Below are 22,138 nucleotides of genomic sequence, written 5' to 3'. Positions count from 1 at the left end.
TCAAGAGATATGACTCTCTCTTAACACGGGTCAGCCATTTATCGTCCCCTTCCGACGGACTATCATCGTTTCCTTAAGACCATAATCGCAAATGGTGTCAAGGTTCTGCTACATAAATATGGGCTGTTTTTGACAATACAATGCACATATATTGGGCACTAGCACCTATAAGTCATGCTAAATTACTGAAATCTTCACAATTCCAGCATTTTAGTTAAATTTTAGATGGTTTCCGTGTAAAACGAAAGTGGCCGCATTCGTGTTCATCCAAAATATTGAAATGGAAGTTGTATTTGATGATAATACATAACATATATAAAAATTGAGGATGAACACGGATGCGACCACTTTCGTTTTTGACAAAAACCATCTAAAAAGTTACATTTTTTCGCATATTTGGTAGATTTTTCATATTTGAGCTTGAATCAGATCGATTTTAATGACTATTTTAAGTTAAAATCTTTCACATAAATTAATTGAATCATATGAAATAAACCGTGACTTAAGTGTTTAATAAGTGGTCAAAATCTTTCGTCAGATGAAACTGAAATTTGAGGCCAAAATCGGTCTTTATTGGACCTACTCCTTTCCTTCCTTATCATATAACTTGCTTATATCAATTCTAAATAGTAATTCCCAAACAATATTGAAAATTGTCGTCAACTATTTGAATGAATGCTTGTTGGTGAGAAACTCATTATTAAAAGGTACTTGATTTCTGTAATAATGTATATGCTTCCCATTTATTTTTTTTATATATTTCTCTCATAATTATCCACTGTCACTCCTTCATTGTATATATGTTATTGTAGTTAGTCTTTAATTTGTTGCCATAACCATTTATTGTCAATGTGTTAGTGCTAATAAAGTTATCTTATCTTATCTTATATTCATTAAATATTTTGATTTACTCATTTTACTGTCTTATATATATTATATATTATTAAGGTCTCAGACAGGGTATATACTGAGACATTCCCGGCTTAGAGTTTATATCCCCTGAGCCGAAATTAGTTTGATTGTTTATTAATTTGTTATGGTCACTTGTATTTCTAATTCGCCGTCTTGCTTCACCTTTAATAAATCCTCTGAACACATGCTGTGAGTGACAGCTATTTCTGTGCAGAAACAGATAAGAATTTGTTTCTTTAAAATGTATTTCGAGGTCAAGAATGCCATATGTTGTAAATCTTTGACCTTTAATAACATCAACATCCAACATTTTTTATTTCATAGGTGAACTTTAATAAGGGGTTATAATCATTTACAAGACGAAAAAAGTCTATAATTTCATCTAATGTTCCATTATATATTATGAATCCATCGTCTCTATATCTGGCATGATAGAATATTTTGTCTTTTTATTATATTGAAATGCAGAAATAGTTTGATTCATTATTTCAAACATTAGTATGTCACAGATTTCCGGTGAAGGAATTGCACCAAGTGCCGTACCTATTATTTGTTTGTAAATTTTCCCATCAAATTCAAATACATTGTTTTCTAAAATGATTCTCAACAAATGTCTTAATACATTGACTGGCGGAGTATTGACCTTGAAGTACGATTTTTCAAAACTGTAATAGGCTCGTTCAACCGCACGCAATAATGCTTCTTGAGGTCGATTTGTAAACATCTGTGTTATATCATACGAAACTAACAGACTGTTTGCCATAGGTTTAATTTCTCAATGATATTAATGAACGATGTAGTATCTTTTATATATTTGGACTGATTTTGAACTATTGGTATAAGAAAATAGTCAACGTAATGACCTATAAGTTCAGTTACAGAACCACACTGTGATATAATTGGTCTGACAGGTGGAATTATATTTAATTCATTTAATCCATCATGTTGTATTTGTTTAAACGTCTCAATTTCAAGGCGGTGAATTTTTGAAGAATATAAATTCTCCCTAATCGTGCATCTCTTAATTTTTGACCATTTGTTAAAAATCGAAATGATATTTTGTCGATTATGCCTTGATCGTATAATGATTTATCAATGACTTGAATTTTCAGTTCTGCCATGTTAAATGAATCTAATGGCAGTAATGTTGAGTATTTAGTTGTCTTGTGACTTCTGTTATGTAGTCTAGCTTGTCTAAAATCACACAATTTGAATTTTTATCTGCCTTTTTTATAACTTTTGTTTCATCATTTTTCAAATTGCGTAGCGCTATTCTTTCGCCCTTGGTAAGATTGTTTTTTACAATTCTTTCTATTGGTAGAAAAGACAATTCAAGCTTGGTTAACTCTATATAATTTTCTAACGTATGGCAAGTAGAGGCAGGTTTATATCATGTATTGCTACGAAATGTATGAATGTCAGTTTTTTTCTTGACTGAACATATACCGACATCGTAATTTTCTAGCAAATTCATTGTAGTCTTTTAGTATAGACATTTTTGCATTTTTGCTAGATTGCGTTGGTATAAATTTCAAGCCTTTCGCCAACAGCTAGGATATATTCCTGATTTGATAATCTGCGTTTTGATAGATTAATTACATGCTTTTTCGCATGTGATGTTGGAATAATTGTTTATGGTATATCTTTGTTTTTTTTCCTGAATTCACTTCAACAACTGTTTTCAAAAATAGGAAGTCATAAAGTTAACGAGAAGTAAAAAATACAAGGAATAGAAAATAAAGTTGAGAAATAAAATCCTTTCAGATAAATGCAGGGAAGGTTGTATAACGTAGTAAAATAAATATTCGTATTTTCATTATCAATCTTTTACTTTTTTCTTATTATAAATTTTATCTGGACTATTATACTATTAGTATAAGACCATGTTTACACTGGGACTGAAACTGAATCGTTCTTTATTTGAATCGATCTTAAAAAAGACAAGGGCCGCGCGCGTTCACCCAAGTTCGGATTTACGTTGCACAAGCAAGATCGATCGCGATCGATCTTATTTAATCTAGTGCGTTTCACTACAACTTAAAAAGAACCGGTCTGACTTTTATTTTCCTGTCTAAATATAACAAGCACCTGAAAAAAGATCGATCACCGGGGTCTAATAGTCCCAGATTTTATTTTCAAAATCATCATATTTTTTACCAGAGAGAGCAGAAAATACAATGAAACCTGTGGAAGGACAGGGACATACCAATTATACAAAACCCGATAAAACAGTTTAACATTAAGAGGTTTACATAGTCAACACACATCTGGTTACAATTAGTTAACCATAGAGAAAGTTTATATATGTAACAAATTACTGATAACATGCTGAGATAAAATTGTAAAAGTATGTGTAAAATCAGGGCTTATGACTTAGAGTGAAATAAAAAGTTCAATGACAATCTTTATCCTCCCTGCAACATTGTTTTCTCTCACCAATTTCACATAAACCTACATCAATCTTTCCTCTAAACTGTCTAGTAAATACTTGTCAAATAAGATAGACAGTGTTAAAAGAAAACAAAAGGTTTTTAAACTGGTCTTTTATTACTGACTTTTATTTTCTGTTTTGCCATGCATGCAGTGGCGGATCCAGAAATTTTCATAAGGGGAGGAGCACTGGCAGTCGAAGAGGGGTCCGCTGCAATCATGCCTCGGTGATTCCCTGTTTGATCAACCATTTGTTTACCTAAAATTGGGGGGGGGGGCGTGCCACCAATAAAAAAACCATGTTGTTTGGGTCACAGATTCTGTCACCCGTAAATTAAAGTCTCTGTGTTCAGGGTAAAATCAAATTTTCAGGGACCTGATTTTTTCTATCTGTCTATCATGTTTTATCATAACATACCGAAAGCTGTTGGTCATCTTCGTTTGAATTGCCTCGCAATTTATTACATTGTATGGCTTTTGTTCAATGTTGAAGGCCGTCTATCAACTTGTTTGTTTAATTTACCGTCATTTGGTGTTTGGCAGATATTTGTGGTATTTGAAAATAAACAATATATTTTTTATTTCTATATTGTAGCCATCCTTCAATTATAAAATATGGGTGCTCGATGAAATACGAAAAGTATCAAAAACATGACATGAACATTATAAAGATTGCAAAAAAGTTAGTATTCAATTTGGGCCTGACTTGAATTAAAATTTAGCATCGCTATAAATAGAGGAACAGCGAGGGAAGCTAGTGTACATGTTCTTGAGTACTATTGCTATGGTTGGAAGAAGAATCCATAGCGACGTGCTTTGTCTTTTAGTCCTTTGAGATGTGGCAGAAGTCGAGATTGCAGTTTTGTCACTATGCAACCATTACAGATTTAGGGTTGAACATTCGACATTTTTTAGAGTTTTAACGGGGAATGTGTAAAAGAGACACCAACCGGACCAACGAGTACAAAGACGGAGTGTCTATTCGTCCGGCTAGACTGGGAAAAAGTTAAAAATCTCTCTTTGCCCGGCCATTCATTTGCGGATGTGCAAATCTTTAATATCAATAGAAGGGTCTTGTGGCACGAAGAGTATACCAGATGAGGTGTCGGATAAAAAACGCCCGTATGCCATGGACGTTTTGAAAATTTTGGGATCGGGATTTTTATTTAATATACATAAAGAAAATAATACATGGAATGTGATTGCTTTAAAACAAATTTCTTTAGTAAAGACGCCAGAAAGACGGCGTATACATGCATGTTATCTGAGTGATTTACCAGACTTTACCTCATGACGGCAAAACGAATTTCGAAAAATTACTACTATACCACTATCCAAGGTTAGGGGAGAGTTCGTATCCAACTAACATGTTTAACCCCGGCACATTATGCATGTATGTGCCTTTCCCAAGTCAGGAGCCTATGATAAAGGCCGTTAGTTTTCTCGTTTGAATTGTTTTACATTGTCATTTCGGTGCCTTTTATAGCTGACTATATATGCGGTATGGGCTTTGCTCTTTGTTGAAGGCTGTACGGTAACCTATAGTCTCTTGTGGAGAGTTGTTTCATTGGCAATCATATAACACATCTTCTTTTTAATAAGCCAACTATGCTTGTATGTATTATTTCAAAGTTCTACTACAACGGAGATTTATATATCAATGGGTTGTAATTTTACAATGTTTATATGACAATAAAAGTCAGTGAATGATTTTCATCTCTCGACAATTTTTTTTTTTATAAACGCTGTTTCCTCCTCTAAAATCCAATTAAAATGTTAATACTGTATTTGTGATGAATAAGAAATATGTGAATATCTGATCTGTACGTCCTTTTATTCAATTTGTATCTTGTAGCAGTCATGTGTACTCGTGTATGGTTGAGAAGACACCAAGAAGCGATCGAGTTTGGTCGAGTCAAAAATATGTCAGTTTTTAGGCTAGCTCAACAGGCCCGAAGGGCCAAGTGAGCTTTTCCAATCACTTTGCGTCCGGCGTCGTCGTCCGTCGTCCGTCGTCGTCGTCCGTCGTCGTTAACTTTTACAAAAATCTTCTCCTCTGAAACTACTGGGCCAAATTAAACCAAACTTTGCCACAATCATCATTGGGGTATCAAGTTTGAAAAATGTGTCCGGTGACCCGGCCAACCATTAAAGATGGCCGCCATGGCTAAAAATAGAACATAGGGGTAAAATACAGTTTTTGACTTCTAACTAAAAAAAAACAAAGAATCGGACAACCCGTTGTTGGGTTGCTGCCCCTGAATTGATAATGTCAAGGAAATTTTACTGTTTTTGGTTATTATCTTGAATATTATTATAGATAGAGATAAACTGTAAACAGCAATAATGTTCAGCAAAGTCAGATTTACAAATAAATCAACATGACCAAAATGGTCAGTTGATCCCTTTAGGAGTTATTGTCCTTTATAGTCAATGTTTAACCATTTTTCGTAAATCTTGGTAATCTTTTACAAAAATCTTCTCCTCTGAAACTACTGGGCCAAATTAATCCAAACTTGGCCACAATTATCTTTTATTATACATGTTTTGCATACTTACAATGTACATAGTATTAAAGATTGTTTTTACAGTTTACGTATATAGCCTTTTCAAAAGTATTGTCAAATAAATATTGCCGAGCGGAGCGAGGCGAAATTTTTTTTGAAGGGTTTTGGAACCGCTGAAGGCCCAACTTGGCAAGAAGCTAAAGACCTGCTGAGTTATTTATTTTTAATACATTTCAAGTCAGGTAATTTATTTTCAAACTACCAAAGAACAAACCATTTATTTTTGTAATTATCAAGGCTGAGTTATTTATTTTCAAAATCCTCCTGCCACCCCCCCCCCCCCCCCCCCAGAATATCAAATGGTCGTCCCCTTAGAGAACGGAAACAAATTTTGGTACGTACGGAAGAACAAGGGTAAAACTTAATATGGCTGGGTATGAAAACATTTTTTTTTGTTTTGAACTTTTATATATAAAGTAGCTTTTTAGTTAAAATTTATTTAATAGATATTGATAATGGTCAAATACTTTTTTAAGAACAAAGTCAAAGTGGTTGGTTCTGTGACTTTCTGTCCGCGTTTACCTAAAATATTTGTATGATGATCAATCTTGATCTCTACACTATCATTTCCCAACGAATACCTAGTGCATGGACTCTTGATCCCTACTCGAATTCTATTGACATGGTAAAAATTGTCGGGGAGAAGTTGGATCAATGTCAAGCAAGATAGTCCAGCCCGAACTTTTTTTTGTTAAAACGAGTCAGATCAGTCTTCTGGGGGCTTCGTCTGTCATGATTGAGTATGATAGGCAATGTGAACATAACTTTGTTTACTCCATACCTTCGAAATGTTACCTCACTTTTCTTGCTCGAATTTCGAGAACTCGGTGATGTGCTTTTACAATGTGAATACATTTTTATAACTTTTTTGGTAGTCAAATTATATTTTTTGGCGATAAGTCGAAAACATTTTATTTCTTTAAAATTTCTTTTCTTATTCTTATTTGAGACCCTTGTCCTATTTTTTTAAATACAGATTAGCTTGTACTTGTTTTATAAAATATCTAACTGCTCAAGTTAGCAAGTCTGACACAAACTACAATATCAAAATTTTAAGCAAATGAGTTCAAAAATGTGTACGTGTATTGATCTATAAATAATAGTAATGCGATACATTGCCATTCCTTGTTACAACGACGCTGACTGTTGGGAATTCCTAGTCTTTTTGTGTTAATTAGGTGCAAAGGTAAAAAATGTCGGAAATATCTGACACATTGACAAATGTGGTTTTAACCGCAACAAAATAAATTCTAACACCAGACACTTAATTAGAAATAACCTTGGCCATTCTAAATTTCCCGCCATTTTCATAAATATTAATGAAGGCACTTGAAAGACCTTTTCAAGCTATCCTTAGAGCCGCTCCGGGGGATCAATTAATTATATACCAAAGTAAAGAAAAGGGGAACGTAAAACATCTTCAGTTGTAATTTTGAAGACCTTTCTCCTAAAGACGAAAGTGAAAGTTGTTTTCGAACGTAGTTATCGTATGCAAATGTATCCGTTTATCTCTCTAAAATAATCTAGCGAAATCTTGTCGTTTTGACTAGGCAACTTATCAATACTTTTATCAGTTTACTACGTACATAACTTCAAATTAACATTTATATTCACGTGTATCTCATTCGGCATGTGCTAAAAGGTGGAGTGGAGTGGAGTGGAGTTTTGGAGTGGAGTCATGGAGTGGAGTGTTGGAGTGGAGTCATGGAGTGAAATATACTTTTAACATATATAAAAATCAATATCAAATAAAAAAAACATTTATAATTGTTTTTTTAAATTGCAGAACACAATGATGTTATATTATTTCATTGACATATTTGATTATTCATCAAAGTTGAACCAAGTTTTGGGTAGCATTTTATGACAGCTTAGATGGAGGGGGGCAATGTTGTTTATCGTGTAATTTATTTTACTGTCTTGAATTGTAGAGCTTTCCTAATAAGAAGGGGGAGTGAAGGCCCAGTAACTTATACAGATAAAATTAATTTTGGACATTAAAAACATATGATTATAGAATGTATATGTAAATTCCAAGATCTATGTATTTAAATTCTAAAATCTTGAAACAATTTGTTTCTCTACAAAAAAACATATTTTTATTTAATAGATGACTTGTCAAGAAAAAAGAATCCTCAGTTTGAATTCAAAGATGTTTTAATCCATAATGACATAAAGCAAAGTTTATCAGATGAGCATTTGCTTTTACTAGAATCGCTAGGAATTTAACATATACTGAGCCAAAAAAGTTGAGCAACACTTTTTTTCAATTTTTTTTTTATGTTTCTGGAAATAAATATTTTTAACATCATTGATACAATCATTCGTTTTACCTGTAATTTAAAACAGTTGTACTTTTTTCATGGTGATTGATTTCGTGCCATTTCAGCTTTGCACGTGTAATTGATGTTTTACATTCTGTACCTGTACTTTTAAAACGATAGTAAAAATTTCTTTTTCACTAATGTCCAGAAACACACCATTGGTAAGAAAAACACATACACCTTTGAAAAAATTGCATTTGGCGTCTACCAGGCCTACCCGAAAATGACCGTCAGACAGCTCTTGAATGGTTGATGCCGGCATGAGTGTTGCTGACATGGTGGCTCGATTTAATGTGCATTAGGCAACAGTTTAGATACTAACAAACAGATATCGACAAATTGCAACTGCACAGGATAGGTCAATATCTCGTAGACCGAAAAAACTATCGTCAGGGGAGGAGCGCTAACTTCACTTTACGTCAACATGTGACTAAGTTTTTTTCCGGCCACAAAAGTAGTGCATGACTATGGACAGCTGTTGGTGTGCCTGCCAATCCTTCATTTGTGCACTTGGGGCATGGCTGAGAAATTTGATTTCGAATAACACTATACTCTTTTCTGCATATTGATCTTCCCGCGCTCCATACAAAGAAAATCCTGAGGAATGTGAGTGATAAACATTCATGTTGTTTCTGACATGTCATAATTCCATTTGGTTGTTATTCAAATTATGTGTTGGTATGATTTTGAAATAAAATAAAATTTCTCATTTTTGTTGCTAAACTTTTTTGGCTCAGTATAAAATGTTCAGGACAATATATAAAGTCTACATTTAAATTTACAATAAAATTTGTTGAAAATGTTTTCATCATAATTATACTTATAAATGTCTAGTTTTCATAATATGCAGAACATATATAATGTGTGGTTTTTACTGATTTAACATCTGTTTATTTTATCAAATTAATAAAAAAGCATTTCTCATCTATTAAAGTTCAGTTTCTGAGGTTAAAGTAATGACAGTTTTATAAATATATGGACATGCAATGGTGGAAAGATACATTTTCCTTATCTATTTTTAATTGGAAGAAACAAGTCATTAAATAAACATGTATGATAAAATCTTGTGAAAATGTTGATTGAAAATTTAATTTTATTATATATCATTGTCAATTGACAACAAAAATATAAATATTTTTTATCTTTTTTATCACAAGACTATTTTTCAGGCTTTGTTTGATTCTAACATTAAATGCCGGTAATAAGACATATTTTTTTATAACTAAGGACTTAATGTATAAAATCTACCATAATTTGAAAAATAACATAAGCAATTTGTGTATTTTCATAAAAGTTTTGTGAGCTCGTCAAAAAAATAATTTTATCTGTATAAGTTACTGGGCCTTCACTCCCCCTTCTTGTTTAAAAATGAGGAAAACACTACAATTCAAGACAGTAAAATAAATTACACGATAAACAACATTGCCCCTCTCCATCTAAGCTGTCATAAAATGCTACCCAAAACTTGGTTCAACTTTGATGAATAATCAAATATGTCAATGAAATAATATAACATCATTGTGTTCTGCAATTTAAAAAAAAAAATTATAAATGTTTTTTTTCTTTGATATTGATTTTTATATATGTTAAAAGTATATTTCACTCCATGACTCCACTCCAACACTCCACTCCATGACTCCACTTCAACACTCCACTCCACTCCACTCCACCTTTTAGCACATGCCATCTCATTCAATGAAACATGATCAGAGATAAAAATAGATTTTAACTCTAATTCAGATTTTTTCTTTACAATACAACATATTAAAGAAAAAGGGGGTGGGGGGGCGGCGGGTTAAAGATGAAAAAATATCTATTATTCTAAATACACTGTTGTATTCAGATTTCAAAGGTGAATGTGAAATATAAACCTATACTGTTTTTCTAAGTTTTATATATATTTCATTCCTACTAGAAGGTACATGTAACGCTTCCCGAAACGAAATCTTATAGCTAGAGTTAGAGGAGGGGATAAAGGCATCTGTGCAATGCTAGACGATGTTGTCGTAGAAGTTAGAAATAAAAAGTACATATTCCAGCTCTTGTCGGGAAGGAAGTTACGAATCAGATCTACTCTAAAATAGCTTGGTTGATTTTCTAGGCACTTTCATATATATATTGACCTTATCAGTATACACAACAAAAAACATTGCTTCTACTCCCCCTTTTTGGCCCTAATTCCACCACAGAACCATTATAAAAAAAAATCCAAATTTTCTTGTATGGTATGGAAACTTGTGGTAAAAATTTAGAGAGGCCATTCACTTATAAACAAGTAATTTTCCGAAAAAAAGAATAATGCTTATTTTGACCACTGTTTGGTCCCTATAATTCCTATAACTTTAAAATGCAAGGGTAACACTTTTTTTTTGGTATAGAACCTTGTGGAAAAATTTCATAGAGATCCATTCATTTATACTTAAAATAGTTATTGCCCGGAAACCAACTGCAAATGGCTATGCATGGACGACACCGACGCCGATGACGACAACGTAATAGCATTAAATAAACGCATTTATTTTTTGGTCAAATAAAAAAGTGACCCGTACTGATTTTCGAACTAGTTCTAGACATTGCTCCTATCAATCTTCAAAGGCGGATTTAGAGGAGGGGCCCGGGGACCCGTCCCCCCTTTTCTGGGAAAACTTGGTTGATTATATTGGGAATCACTGAAGCATGACCGGAGCGGGGCCCCTCCTAGGCAGTCAGTTGGCCCCCACTTATGAAAAATTCTGGATCCGCCACTGATCTTTGATAAGTTTCTGTTATTGTTTGTACATGCGTATGCATGCGAGCACTTACAATGCAATATTCCCATAAAACTATTGTTTCTAAAGCCTAACACATTTAAAAAAAAAGTTGCTCGGAACATATTTGCAGTCTCCGAACCCTTGCTGACGATATATCTCAGATATAAGTTTTGTTTACATTTGGCAAGAATAACACATATGAGAGGGCTTATAAACTGATGGCCGGACAAACACATGGACAAATCCGGACTCCCGATAATATAATGTTCCTTGTCATGCGGGGTTAACACAGCGCCGACTATTCACGCTCTCGTTTGAGATCAAACAACGTAAGACAAAAAAGTAAAAAGAGTCGTATTTCTATCCTCAGTGAACTGGAATGTCCTACTATTGCCCGAACACTGTAGTATACGTTCGTAACATATTCCTAAGGCTCGGAGAGGTCGGCAAAGCACCCCCCCCCCCCACACACACACACCCCGGACAGTTACGTGGTTTTCGTTACATTCGGGAAAACTCATCCGATTTTGTCTATAGTTGGATTACAATCGTGATTATGTCGTGACAGATTCTGCTTAATCGGATCAAAATCGTAACAATTTTCTGTGTTTTCTGGACGGTGTCCTGTGGAACGGGCATGATCTGGAGAGATTAGTAATTGATGTTTTTTGCCGATTGAGTCCAGATTGTATCCAGAATGCGAACCTTGTTTGACGAACCCGTTCTTGAACAAAATATGGCGACAGTTTTTTTACGGAAATGTCTGCTAAAAAAATAGAACAAATTTTGTATTTGTAATTTACAATGACGACTTTGAGAGAAGATTGCTCACATTAATGATAGACTGTTAATGATGGCCATCGCACTTTAGAGTACCATCGTACTTTAGAGTCCTACATATATATACAATTAATTCAACTACTTAACTATAGTGTTTACATTCCCTCTAAATATGCATGGAATACTTTCCACTAGACATTAAGCAGGCAGCAGTCCAGAGATTTTTTTATGTTGCTAATCAATTATTCAAACTATAAACAATTAGCGTTAATTTTAATTTTTCTTCTTTCAACTCTGTACTGTTCCACAGTTAAGTTCGGGTAAATGTGCCCAAAATATACTTCAGAATTTATGTCTTTGAATACGGCGATTAAAACCTGAGAAGATGAAAATCATTTTCTCCTCCACTGTCAAATTAAAAATGTTTTACGTATAAAACTTTTTAATGACATGTCAATAGCTATGTTCCCAAATCTATCTGATACTCAAAAACTAGTAGTCCTACTAAATCCTTCTAATATAAACCAAGTGAAAAAACAAGTTCCTTTTTAAAACAGTCTTTAGAGCTGAGGACAGGGGACTCTTAGTTAGTTTTACTTGTATATATATAGATATGTGTGTGTTCAATTCAGTTATTTTATTGTTGTTGTTAATTTTGTTTATGTCACAAGTATAATGTTACTTATATGACAAATAAAAGATATTATCTTAATTAGAATCCAATCGAAAGCCAACACAAAACATCTTTAATTGTTGCCCTATTGGTAACTCGAATAATTCGGGGCCATCTAGCGGTCTATATATATATATATATATATATAGCCGAATCTAAATTGAAAACTACGTTCAAACCTATGACTGCGTTGGATAAAAACCGCAATTTTTATACGTGTGCATGTCAAACAAATTTCGTTGTAGAAGGGTCTAAAAACAGCACAAACAACATTTTCCAAAAGACCAAAAGAGTGAAAAAGCAAAAAAATATATATATAGCCTATATCGATGTCATAGGACACCGGCCAGTTGAACATGTACACCTCACAATCATTCAACAAACCAGATATGTAGTAGAACTAATACCTACCGAGAAAAAAACCCAGACCAAAACACAAGTACTTGGTTGCGATCTGTGAAAAAATGCATGTTTTGACACCGTAAGGTTGTATATAGTACGTACGTGGTGCATGAGTTCTTCGTCATCGTGATGAGTGTGACCAACTTTGAACATGTTAAAAACAATCTTGGTGCGGTCCTGGTGAAATCAGGTTGTTGAAGAAGCGTAGTGAGAACATAGTAAGTACCATCGTAGTAAGAGTGTACTTGAAAACGAGAGACTGCGATACGATATCACAGCGACGTTACCTCAACCTTTTTCACGACCACACGTTCTCACCACGACCAAACCACGCTTCCATTACGACTATACCATGCTTTTCAAGACTATAATACGATTCTAGCACACCATGTCGTCCTCGTCATGGTGTTATTACGACCTGATTACCTTTGTACTACGTACGATCATCATGCTCTATGTGTCCATTGTCGTTGTCACATGAAATCGGGGACTTTCTATACTTTCTATACTAGAAAGTCCCTATACTTTCTTTACTAGAAAGTCCCTATACTTTCTATACTAGAAAGTCCCTATACTTTATACTCGAAAGTCCCTGATGAAATATATATTCATAACAGGGTCGTAGAAGCGTAACGAGGACGAAGTAGCATCGTGAAAACAACGAAAATTTGTATTTTCATGCCGCTCATACCGCGAACTAACCACGCTCTGAATTTATTAAAGATCGCTGTGAGCCGTGGTGTGATCGTGTTCTATTGTGACTCGGGCTTTAACTATGTAACCACTGAACCATGAAGATGAGTTCAAGGTCAGATGATACCTGGATTTGACATGTACACCAAATATAGTACACCTAATGCATACAGAAAAACACACAGACCTAACTATAACCACTAAACCACGAAAATGAGGTTAAGGGCAGATGACTTCTGCCAGTTGGACATATACACCATACAATCCTGACATACAACAAATAAACTAGACCTATTGCTTATAGTATGAGTTATGGACTTGACCGCCCAAACTTACCTTGTTCACTGATCCATGAAATGAGGTCAAGTTCAAATGAAAACTGTGTGACGCGCATACGGATCTTGCAAGTTACATTACCCTATTACTAATAATTAGAGTGAACTGATTAACATTATAAATTTTTTTTTTCAAGTAGTCACTTTATCGTGAAAATGAGGTCAAGGAAAATGGAAAAGTGACAGACGGAAACTTCGAAACATAAGGAATCCATATAAAAAAAGTATGAGGCATTCAGGTCTTCCACCTTTTAAAGTGTAAAGCTTTTACGAAATTAGCTAACACCGCCGCCGAAATTGCCAGATCACTATCCCTATGTCGAGCTTTCTGCAACAAAAGTTGCAAGCTCGACAAAAAAATACATACTGCAAATGTTTTCACCTGTCCGAAGTCAGGAATCTGATGTACAGTAGTTGTCGTTTGTTAATGTAATATGTAGGTTTTTCTGGTGTTTTTTTTTTATAGATTAGACCGTAGTTTTTTCCGTTTGAATGGTTTTACACTAGTAATTTTGGGGCCCTTTATAGTTGTTGTTCGATGTGAGCCAAGGCTCCGTGTTGTAGACGTACATTGACCTATACTATAATAGTTAATTTTTACTTTTTTTAAAATTGTTATTTGAATGGAGAGTTGTCTCATTGGCACTCTCGCCACATCTTCCTATATCTATATATAGTCACTTTATTGTCTTGATTTTGTATGCCACAACCATTTAATGTAAATGTGTCTGTGCTAAAAAATATTGTCTATTATCTATTTACAAAACAGGTACGTACATGTATGATTGCCAATGAGAAAACTATCCACGAAACAGTTATAGAACAATCGCCAAATTTTGAGTTTCTTCAGGAAAATAGTTCGAATATTAACAAATTTGTTAATATTCGAACTATTTTCCTGAAGAAACTCAAAATTTATAAATTGCAAAGATAAAGAAACATGCAATATTATTGCCATTTTCAGAGGCGGATTAAGGCCCCCCCCCCCCTTTTTTTGGAAAAAAATTTGGTTGCTTAAATAGAGAATCACTGAAGCGTGACTAGAGCGGGTCCCCTCTTAGGCAGTCAGTGGGCCCCCAATTACGAAAATTTCTGGATCCGCCACTGATTTTTAACTTTGAATGAATTTCCCACAACTCATTCTTAGATAATTTACTGAAACCAAAAGTAATTTCCACTTCAATAAATAGGCATATTAATACATACATATTCCATTGATACAAGTTTCATTGAAGTTCAAATGCAGCTGGTTTAAACGTTTAAATAGACATGCCTACCTTCAACCTAAACTGAGACAGTAGTGAAACATTTCAACAAGATAAAACACACTTGAAAAAATAATGGAAGAAGACTTAACTCATCAAATAGACATGATTTAAGCAGAAAAAAAACTAAACTTTCGACACTGAACTAATAAGTTTAATTAGAGACACAATTAAAACCAAGATAAAAATGCTGGCGGTTTTATTACTAGATAATACAGGTAGTTATAAAATAAATATGCAACAAGGATGTCGTTGAGACAAGTCTAATCTGGGAAAATATGTCCTTACAAATTATGGCAGACAAGCCTAGCCATAAACAGCTAGATTTATATATTATATTGATTTAAGTGAAAGACATAGTATATAGCCCATAAATTTTTTTGGAAGAACATATAATTATATTGATGCTTAGAGAACATGTGCATAATTAATCTAAGAAAGGTTATTTGCACCATACTTAATCAATAACAAACTTTTAGTTTAATCCAAAATGTATACATCATATATTCATTCCAGGTTCCTGTCTTCTTGATCGCCAAATCTCACATTTTTCTTCAAAATCTGGTCTTTGTACAAAACTAGACAAGGTCAAAGCAATTGATTTGTAACAATAAGTTTTAAATGGGTACAACTTTTTTGTTCCTTGTAATTGAACAACTTTAAGAAGAGGCTCACCACACGGCCTTCTTCTACCAACCTGTGTATGATTTGGAAAAATTACATTATTGCATTTTTTGGATTGTTGTTGACCCTCTACTATTATTAAACAATCTTCATACTTATATAATTTATAACATTTTTTACATACAACAAATTTTGTAAAATTATCTTTTTGAAATCCAATATATTTGTACAACTTATAAATTGTAGCTGGAAAAGCTGATGCAAGTCCAGCAAAGGCAACAACTTCTGCTGATAGAGCATTAAAAAAATCAGATAAAAACAATAATAAATGTTGGACTGCAATATCCGGAATAACATGAGAAGATTGCCAAGTACAGATAAAAATACACAGACAAACAAATAAATAAAAAGTGTTTTTTTTTAAATTGTCATCATTTATAGCATCATGTGAAAAAATATTTAAATAATAAGTGCCACTAGCTGATTCATCCTGCCCATTGAAGTCTGCATCAATGTCAGCTAATGTAAGATTGTTCCAAAATTCTTCATCTTCATCTTCAGATTGTTCATCTCCAGAATTCAAACTAGAATTCAACTTTTGATGTATTTTTTTTTTAATCAATGACACAAAAGGTGATGTATGTAATCCTTCAGTACTTAAATTCTTAGATAAAACTTCATACTCCCCCACCTCACATTCTTGAGGGAATGTGTAAATAGCAAAACCAGAAACCAAGAAACCAGAAATCAGAAACCAGAAACCAGAAACAAGAAACAAAAAATATAAAAAATATGTAATGTTGAATATTATTTTTTTAATAACTAAATATAATTGACATAATATAATTACACATTTATATTAAACTGATAAGGACTGTTCTTTATGCATCTGCTGTAGCTGAAAACCTTATCAGATGAAACAAAACTTATATACAAAAAAGTGTCAGTTCAGTGTTGGACTGCATACTTAACTTGTTACATTGAAAGGATGACATTGATTATAGATGTTTTAATATTGTTTTATATTCTGGCTGTAAACATATCTTTCAAGTGGCATTTTGAGTACAAATTGTGTCATGTTCTTTAACCATTTAGATAAATAGTGATCAGAATACCACAAGTGAAATTGGAAAAAAAAAATCAGTTACACTGTTCATAGTTTCTATGTAAAAATAAGTAAAAAAATAATAAACAGCTCCGCCATGAGCGCATGATACGCCCGTCACATTTTTTAAAAATAAGGTTCAATAACTTCTAAATGTCATATCAGAAATTTATGAATAATTAAAGGGAGGTTATCTTAATAGATATTAACCAGGCACCAAAGTTTAATGAAAACTGCTCAAAGCAATAAAGGTATTGTCTGAAAACTAGAAAATCACCCCTTTTTATGAATAAAATCCCATAACTAGGAAATATAAAATTTAAAATCTATAAAAATTGAAAGGGAGCTTACGTCAATAGATATAAACAATTCACCAATTTTTCATGAGAACTGCTGATAGCATTTTTGAGTTATTGTCCGAAAACTGGAAAATCCCCCTTTTTTTAATGAATAAAACCCCATAACTCGGAAACATAAATCTGAAATTTATTAAAATCGAAAGGGAGCTCACGTCAATAGATATAAACAATTCACCAAAGTTTCTTGCAAATTGGTAAAAGCATTTTTGAGTTAATGTCCGACATGTTGACGACAGACAGACGGACAGATGAACGGACGGAAGGACAGACGGACAACGGTATACCATTATACGTCCTGTAAACGTGCGTATAAAAATGACACAATTTTCAACTGTGTATGAAATTACTATAATTCAAGCATATGTACATATTCACAAAAATGAAAAAAAAATAGTGAAGAGATGATTCAAATGTCAATGTGACCATTAGGGTTAAGCGAAAAATCAACAGAAATAAATTTACTTATTAAAACAATGAAAAAAGGAAAGAAAGGAAATCATAAATCAAATTCAGAGGTGATATTTCTTAAACTTTATAATTGTTTTACATCAGCAACCCTTTACTATAAAGTAAACACAAGATTAAAACATCTATAAACAATGTCAACCTTTCAACACAATTAAAAATCCAACACTGAACTGACACTTTTTTGTATATAATTAAGTTTTATTACAATTGATAAAGTTTTCAGCTACAGAAGGTGCATAAAGATCAGAGTCCTTATCAGTTATACATGTGTATTTATATCAGGTCAATTATAATTAGTTATTAGAAACATATTCAATATTAGATAATTTTTAATTTCTTGTTTCTTGTTTCTTGTTTCTTGTTTCTGATTTCTGGTTTCTTAGTTTCTGGTTTTGCTATTTACACATTCCCCTTTCACAGGCGCTTGGGTCTATGATACAGATTTTTTTTTTTATTAAAATATTTAATTTTCTATATTTATATGTATATCTATCACTTCTGTGCATGTCTCACCTGGTTTCGAGTGATTTAAACGACCAAGAGAAAATACCAAATTTTACTATCCATATGGAATGTTCTCTGGGTCGTTTAAATCACACGAAACTAGGTGAGACATGCACAGAAGTGATAGATATGTATTATAAATATAGAAAATTAAATATTTTAATAAAAAAAAAAAAAAAAAAAAAAAAATCTGTATCTGCTTTCACAATAAATTCTTCACTCCTCTAATGAAGAAATTTCAATTTGAAAAGACAATAAATATTGTTTTATCAGATAAATGTAGTAACACTTCAGATAGTATCACTTTTACTGAGTTTACATTAATTAAAAACTGATTTGTCGTTCCCTCTTGAAGGACGCTAACACTATGCTGTGGAATTTCTTCAAATGTTTCATGTATGCAAACCTTTCAATGTTAATTAGGTGGAAATGTCAAAATGATTGGATTTATTGCATCTATTTCTAACCTCAGTTGAAATACCACACTGAATAAATAGAGTTTAATTGGTTTGACAAATAGCTGATGCATTTACAACTGAGGTTTAACCGCACGAACATTTGATTAGTTTCAGATACTTATAATATATATCCAGCAAGTGATAATATCAACCTATTGATAAATATAATCTGAATTTCTCACCCTTTTCATATATCATGAAGCATGAAATAGTGACCTATTCCAGCAGCTCATCCCTTCCAGTCATTACATAGGAAGTGCCCCCCCCCCCCCTGAGCCCATATTTCTCTTTTATTTTTTTCTCCTGATCACATCTTTGTTGTCCCATGCAGTGTATTCATTACCCCACTTTTTATAATCCCATTTCCAACATCCCCACTTCAAGTTTGTAGCCTCAACCCCCACCTTGTATTAAAGGCCTTTCTTAATCAAATAATTTGCATGCGCGTAGCTACGTTTAAGTCAAAAAGCCCGGGCGTACACTTGAATTTTGAAAATAAAAAAAATAATCGACATAGAATAAGAAAAACTGGTCAAAAGCACATCAGCCTTGTGCTTCTTTTTTCAATGGATTGAAATTTTGAATAAAAGGGGCTACATTTTCTCAAATAGATCATTTAATATATTTGTTCGAATCTTTTGTAAAAGTCTAAATCTACTATGAATTCTACGTACTTTTCTTATATTCAAAGCAATTCACTATCTGCTCAGATTTTAAATTCTGTTTGTATTTTTGTCGACCCTGTGATTTATGTCCCAAAAGAGAGACAAAGCGGCGTCAATATTTAGATTGCAATTATATCTTCAATTTTCCTGCATTTTAAGGACAAAATGTATTTCTTTCTGCAATTAATAAGTGGTCGCAGTTTGGGCTTACATTTAGTTATTTCTCAATTACATTAACTACTTGTCTAACCTTCATCGAATTTTATGAAAATGCCAAAGAAACTTTTTCTATGACTAATGTCTAAAGCTAAAATTTGGAAAGCATTTGTTTTCGTTCATTTTTCCGTTCTTTTCTGATAGACAGATAGCCGGACTTTTCTTTACGCAATTAATTGTTTTACATGCTCTATTTATAAACCTTCATAGATCGTGGTGAAATATTCCAGATCAAGAAAAAAATATCAAAAGAAAATTTAAGATTTTTTTTTAAATCCCTTTAAGGGAACGATATATTTTGTTCACTTTTTGTGGGAAGAAATCCTAGATGTTCCATAATTTTTCATATTGCACCTCTTAGTGTTCATTAAAAGGTGCTTTTGTCGATTGTATGCTCACTCACTGCACCCTTTAAACTTATTTAAAAGTAATATTGGTTTGGACGTTTTCTCTAAAACCAATGACCATTAGGCTAGCTTCCAGGTTAACACGATGATTATAAAGTTAACATATTACAAAATTTAACCAAAAACAAATAAACCATTTACATTCAAAAGTATGTTGCTACCAATGATTTTATACTGACAGGAATCATTACGGTATCTGGTATCTCATTCTTATAGCTTTCGCGGGCGTCGTCCCTTTCGAACCCACTACCAGCAGGTGCTTTATCATTGAGCGGTTGGGAACCCTCATAACCCTCACCAAGGTTCGGGCGTACACGTAAAAATGACCCAGGTATGCCACTGATTTGGTGAAACTAGTTTTCCGATCAATTATCTTTTATTTCCCATTTTCCTTGTGGTTTTAATTTGTTTGAGTTCCTTTTATAAGATTATATCATTCTTGGAAGTTCATAATATCATGTTCCATTGTCATTCAAATTCTACAAACTGCAAAATTTATCACAAATATTGATATCACCGTTTTCAGTCATGATCCTAAACATGCTAAAATTGAAAATCAGTGATCAGGTTACACGCGACCCCTAACAAAGGCGGATCCAGGGGGCCTGGGGGGCCCAGCCCCCCCCCCCCTTCCTTGGGAAAATTTTTATTGATTATATAGGGAATCATTGAAGCATGACTGAAGCGGGTCCCATCTTAGGTCAGTCAGAGGGCCCCCCCTTCGGAAAAGTTCTGGATCCGCCACTGCCTAAATGAAGATAGTATTAAACAAACTTTAAAACGCACATTATATGACATGCGTATTACAATGGCCAGACAAATAGCCCTGGCATTATTCAAATAGCAACACTGTATATATCTTATTGACCTTTGAATACAAATATTGTTTAATAAGTTTTTATATGGGAAATTTGTATATTTTTGGCCAGATTTAAAAATCATCAAAAATTTAGGGCCATTTTATCCCTTCTCCTTTCGTAACTCATAATTTAACGGTTCTTAGTAGGTCCTTTAATGAATATATACTTACAGTGTTAATATGCTGCTATATACTGCTACATTATACATGTACATGTATGTATACTGTTATCACAATCAACTTTTAGTCATGTTAGTGAGTGTCTGGAAAGAAAACAATATACATGATAATCATGATAATATTTAAATATATTTAAAAAAAACTTTAAGAATAATTTTTCATTTAAAAAAATATAGAAAACTGCATGCATAATTAAGAAAGGTACCATTTGATTTGTAAAAGCTACAGGCTATGATGAAAAAAAAATCCTGCATCTTTTTAACTGATGTCATGCCTTTTTCATATTTCACTCTATTCTGTTATGCCCCTTTTTATTTATTAGTTTTTTTATTACTTTATCTTGAATATTTTATCCCCCCCCCCCTTTTATAAATCCAATTAAGTTGAGACTGACAAAAATAAGCTTTTAGTATACAAAGGCAGATTTAGAAGGGGGCTAGGGCACCAGGGAAAAATCAGTTGATTATACATGTATATAGGGGATTACTGAAGCATGATCGGAGTGAGCCCCCTCTTAAGCTCAGCTATAAAACCCCACAAATTTCTGGATCTGCCACTGGTATATATATATCAAATTTACAGATCTAACATTGTTGGGTTGATGTTTAGACGAGTTATATATAAATAGATCTAACATTGTTGGGTTGATGTTTAGACGAGTTGTATATACATTATGTACACAGCCATGTATCACCAACATTGATGGCGATCCGATGGATACAATTCTGTTGTAGGGTTGTCACTGACTCAGACGTACTTATGAATATAATTATTTTCTGTGACTGTATCTTACATTAATTTGTAGGATCCTTTACTATATGATAATTTAGCTGATTTGTAACAATAACATCTTCATGCCTTATATATCATGTACTGTAGTACGCCGCTAGATTAACACTGACGTGGAAAGGTAACACATGGCCAGCGAAAGCTCTTTTTTTGAGAGCCCAGGTGGTCGTGTGGTCTAGTGGGACGGCTGCAGTGCAGGCGATTTAGTGTCACGATATCACAGTAGCATAGGTTCGAATCCCGGCGAGGGAAGAACCAAACATTTGCGAAAGCAAATTTACAGATCAAACATTGTTGGGTTGATGTTTAGACGAGTTATGTATATATATATATATGTTGTGTAAAAATTGTAATGTTGTAGCAGTACACATTA

The 22,138-nt window shown here is 33.3% G+C and overlaps 1 protein-coding gene across 1 annotated transcript in view; it reads right to left on the bottom strand.

Annotated features, from left to right (window-relative positions):
* The window catches only part of LOC134695081 (transient receptor potential cation channel subfamily M member 1-like), a 67,590-nt gene that overhangs the window by 13,417 nt on the left and 32,035 nt on the right, over nt 1-22,138 (bottom strand). The gene's annotated exons all lie outside the window — the stretch shown is intronic.

This window comes from Mytilus trossulus, chromosome 13, assembly GCF_036588685.1.
Source record: "Mytilus trossulus isolate FHL-02 chromosome 13, PNRI_Mtr1.1.1.hap1, whole genome shotgun sequence".
Classification (NCBI taxonomy): domain Eukaryota; kingdom Metazoa; phylum Mollusca; class Bivalvia; order Mytilida; family Mytilidae; genus Mytilus; species Mytilus trossulus.
Note: the sequence above shows the minus strand (reverse complement) of the source record. Positions and strands in the feature narration are given on the sequence as shown.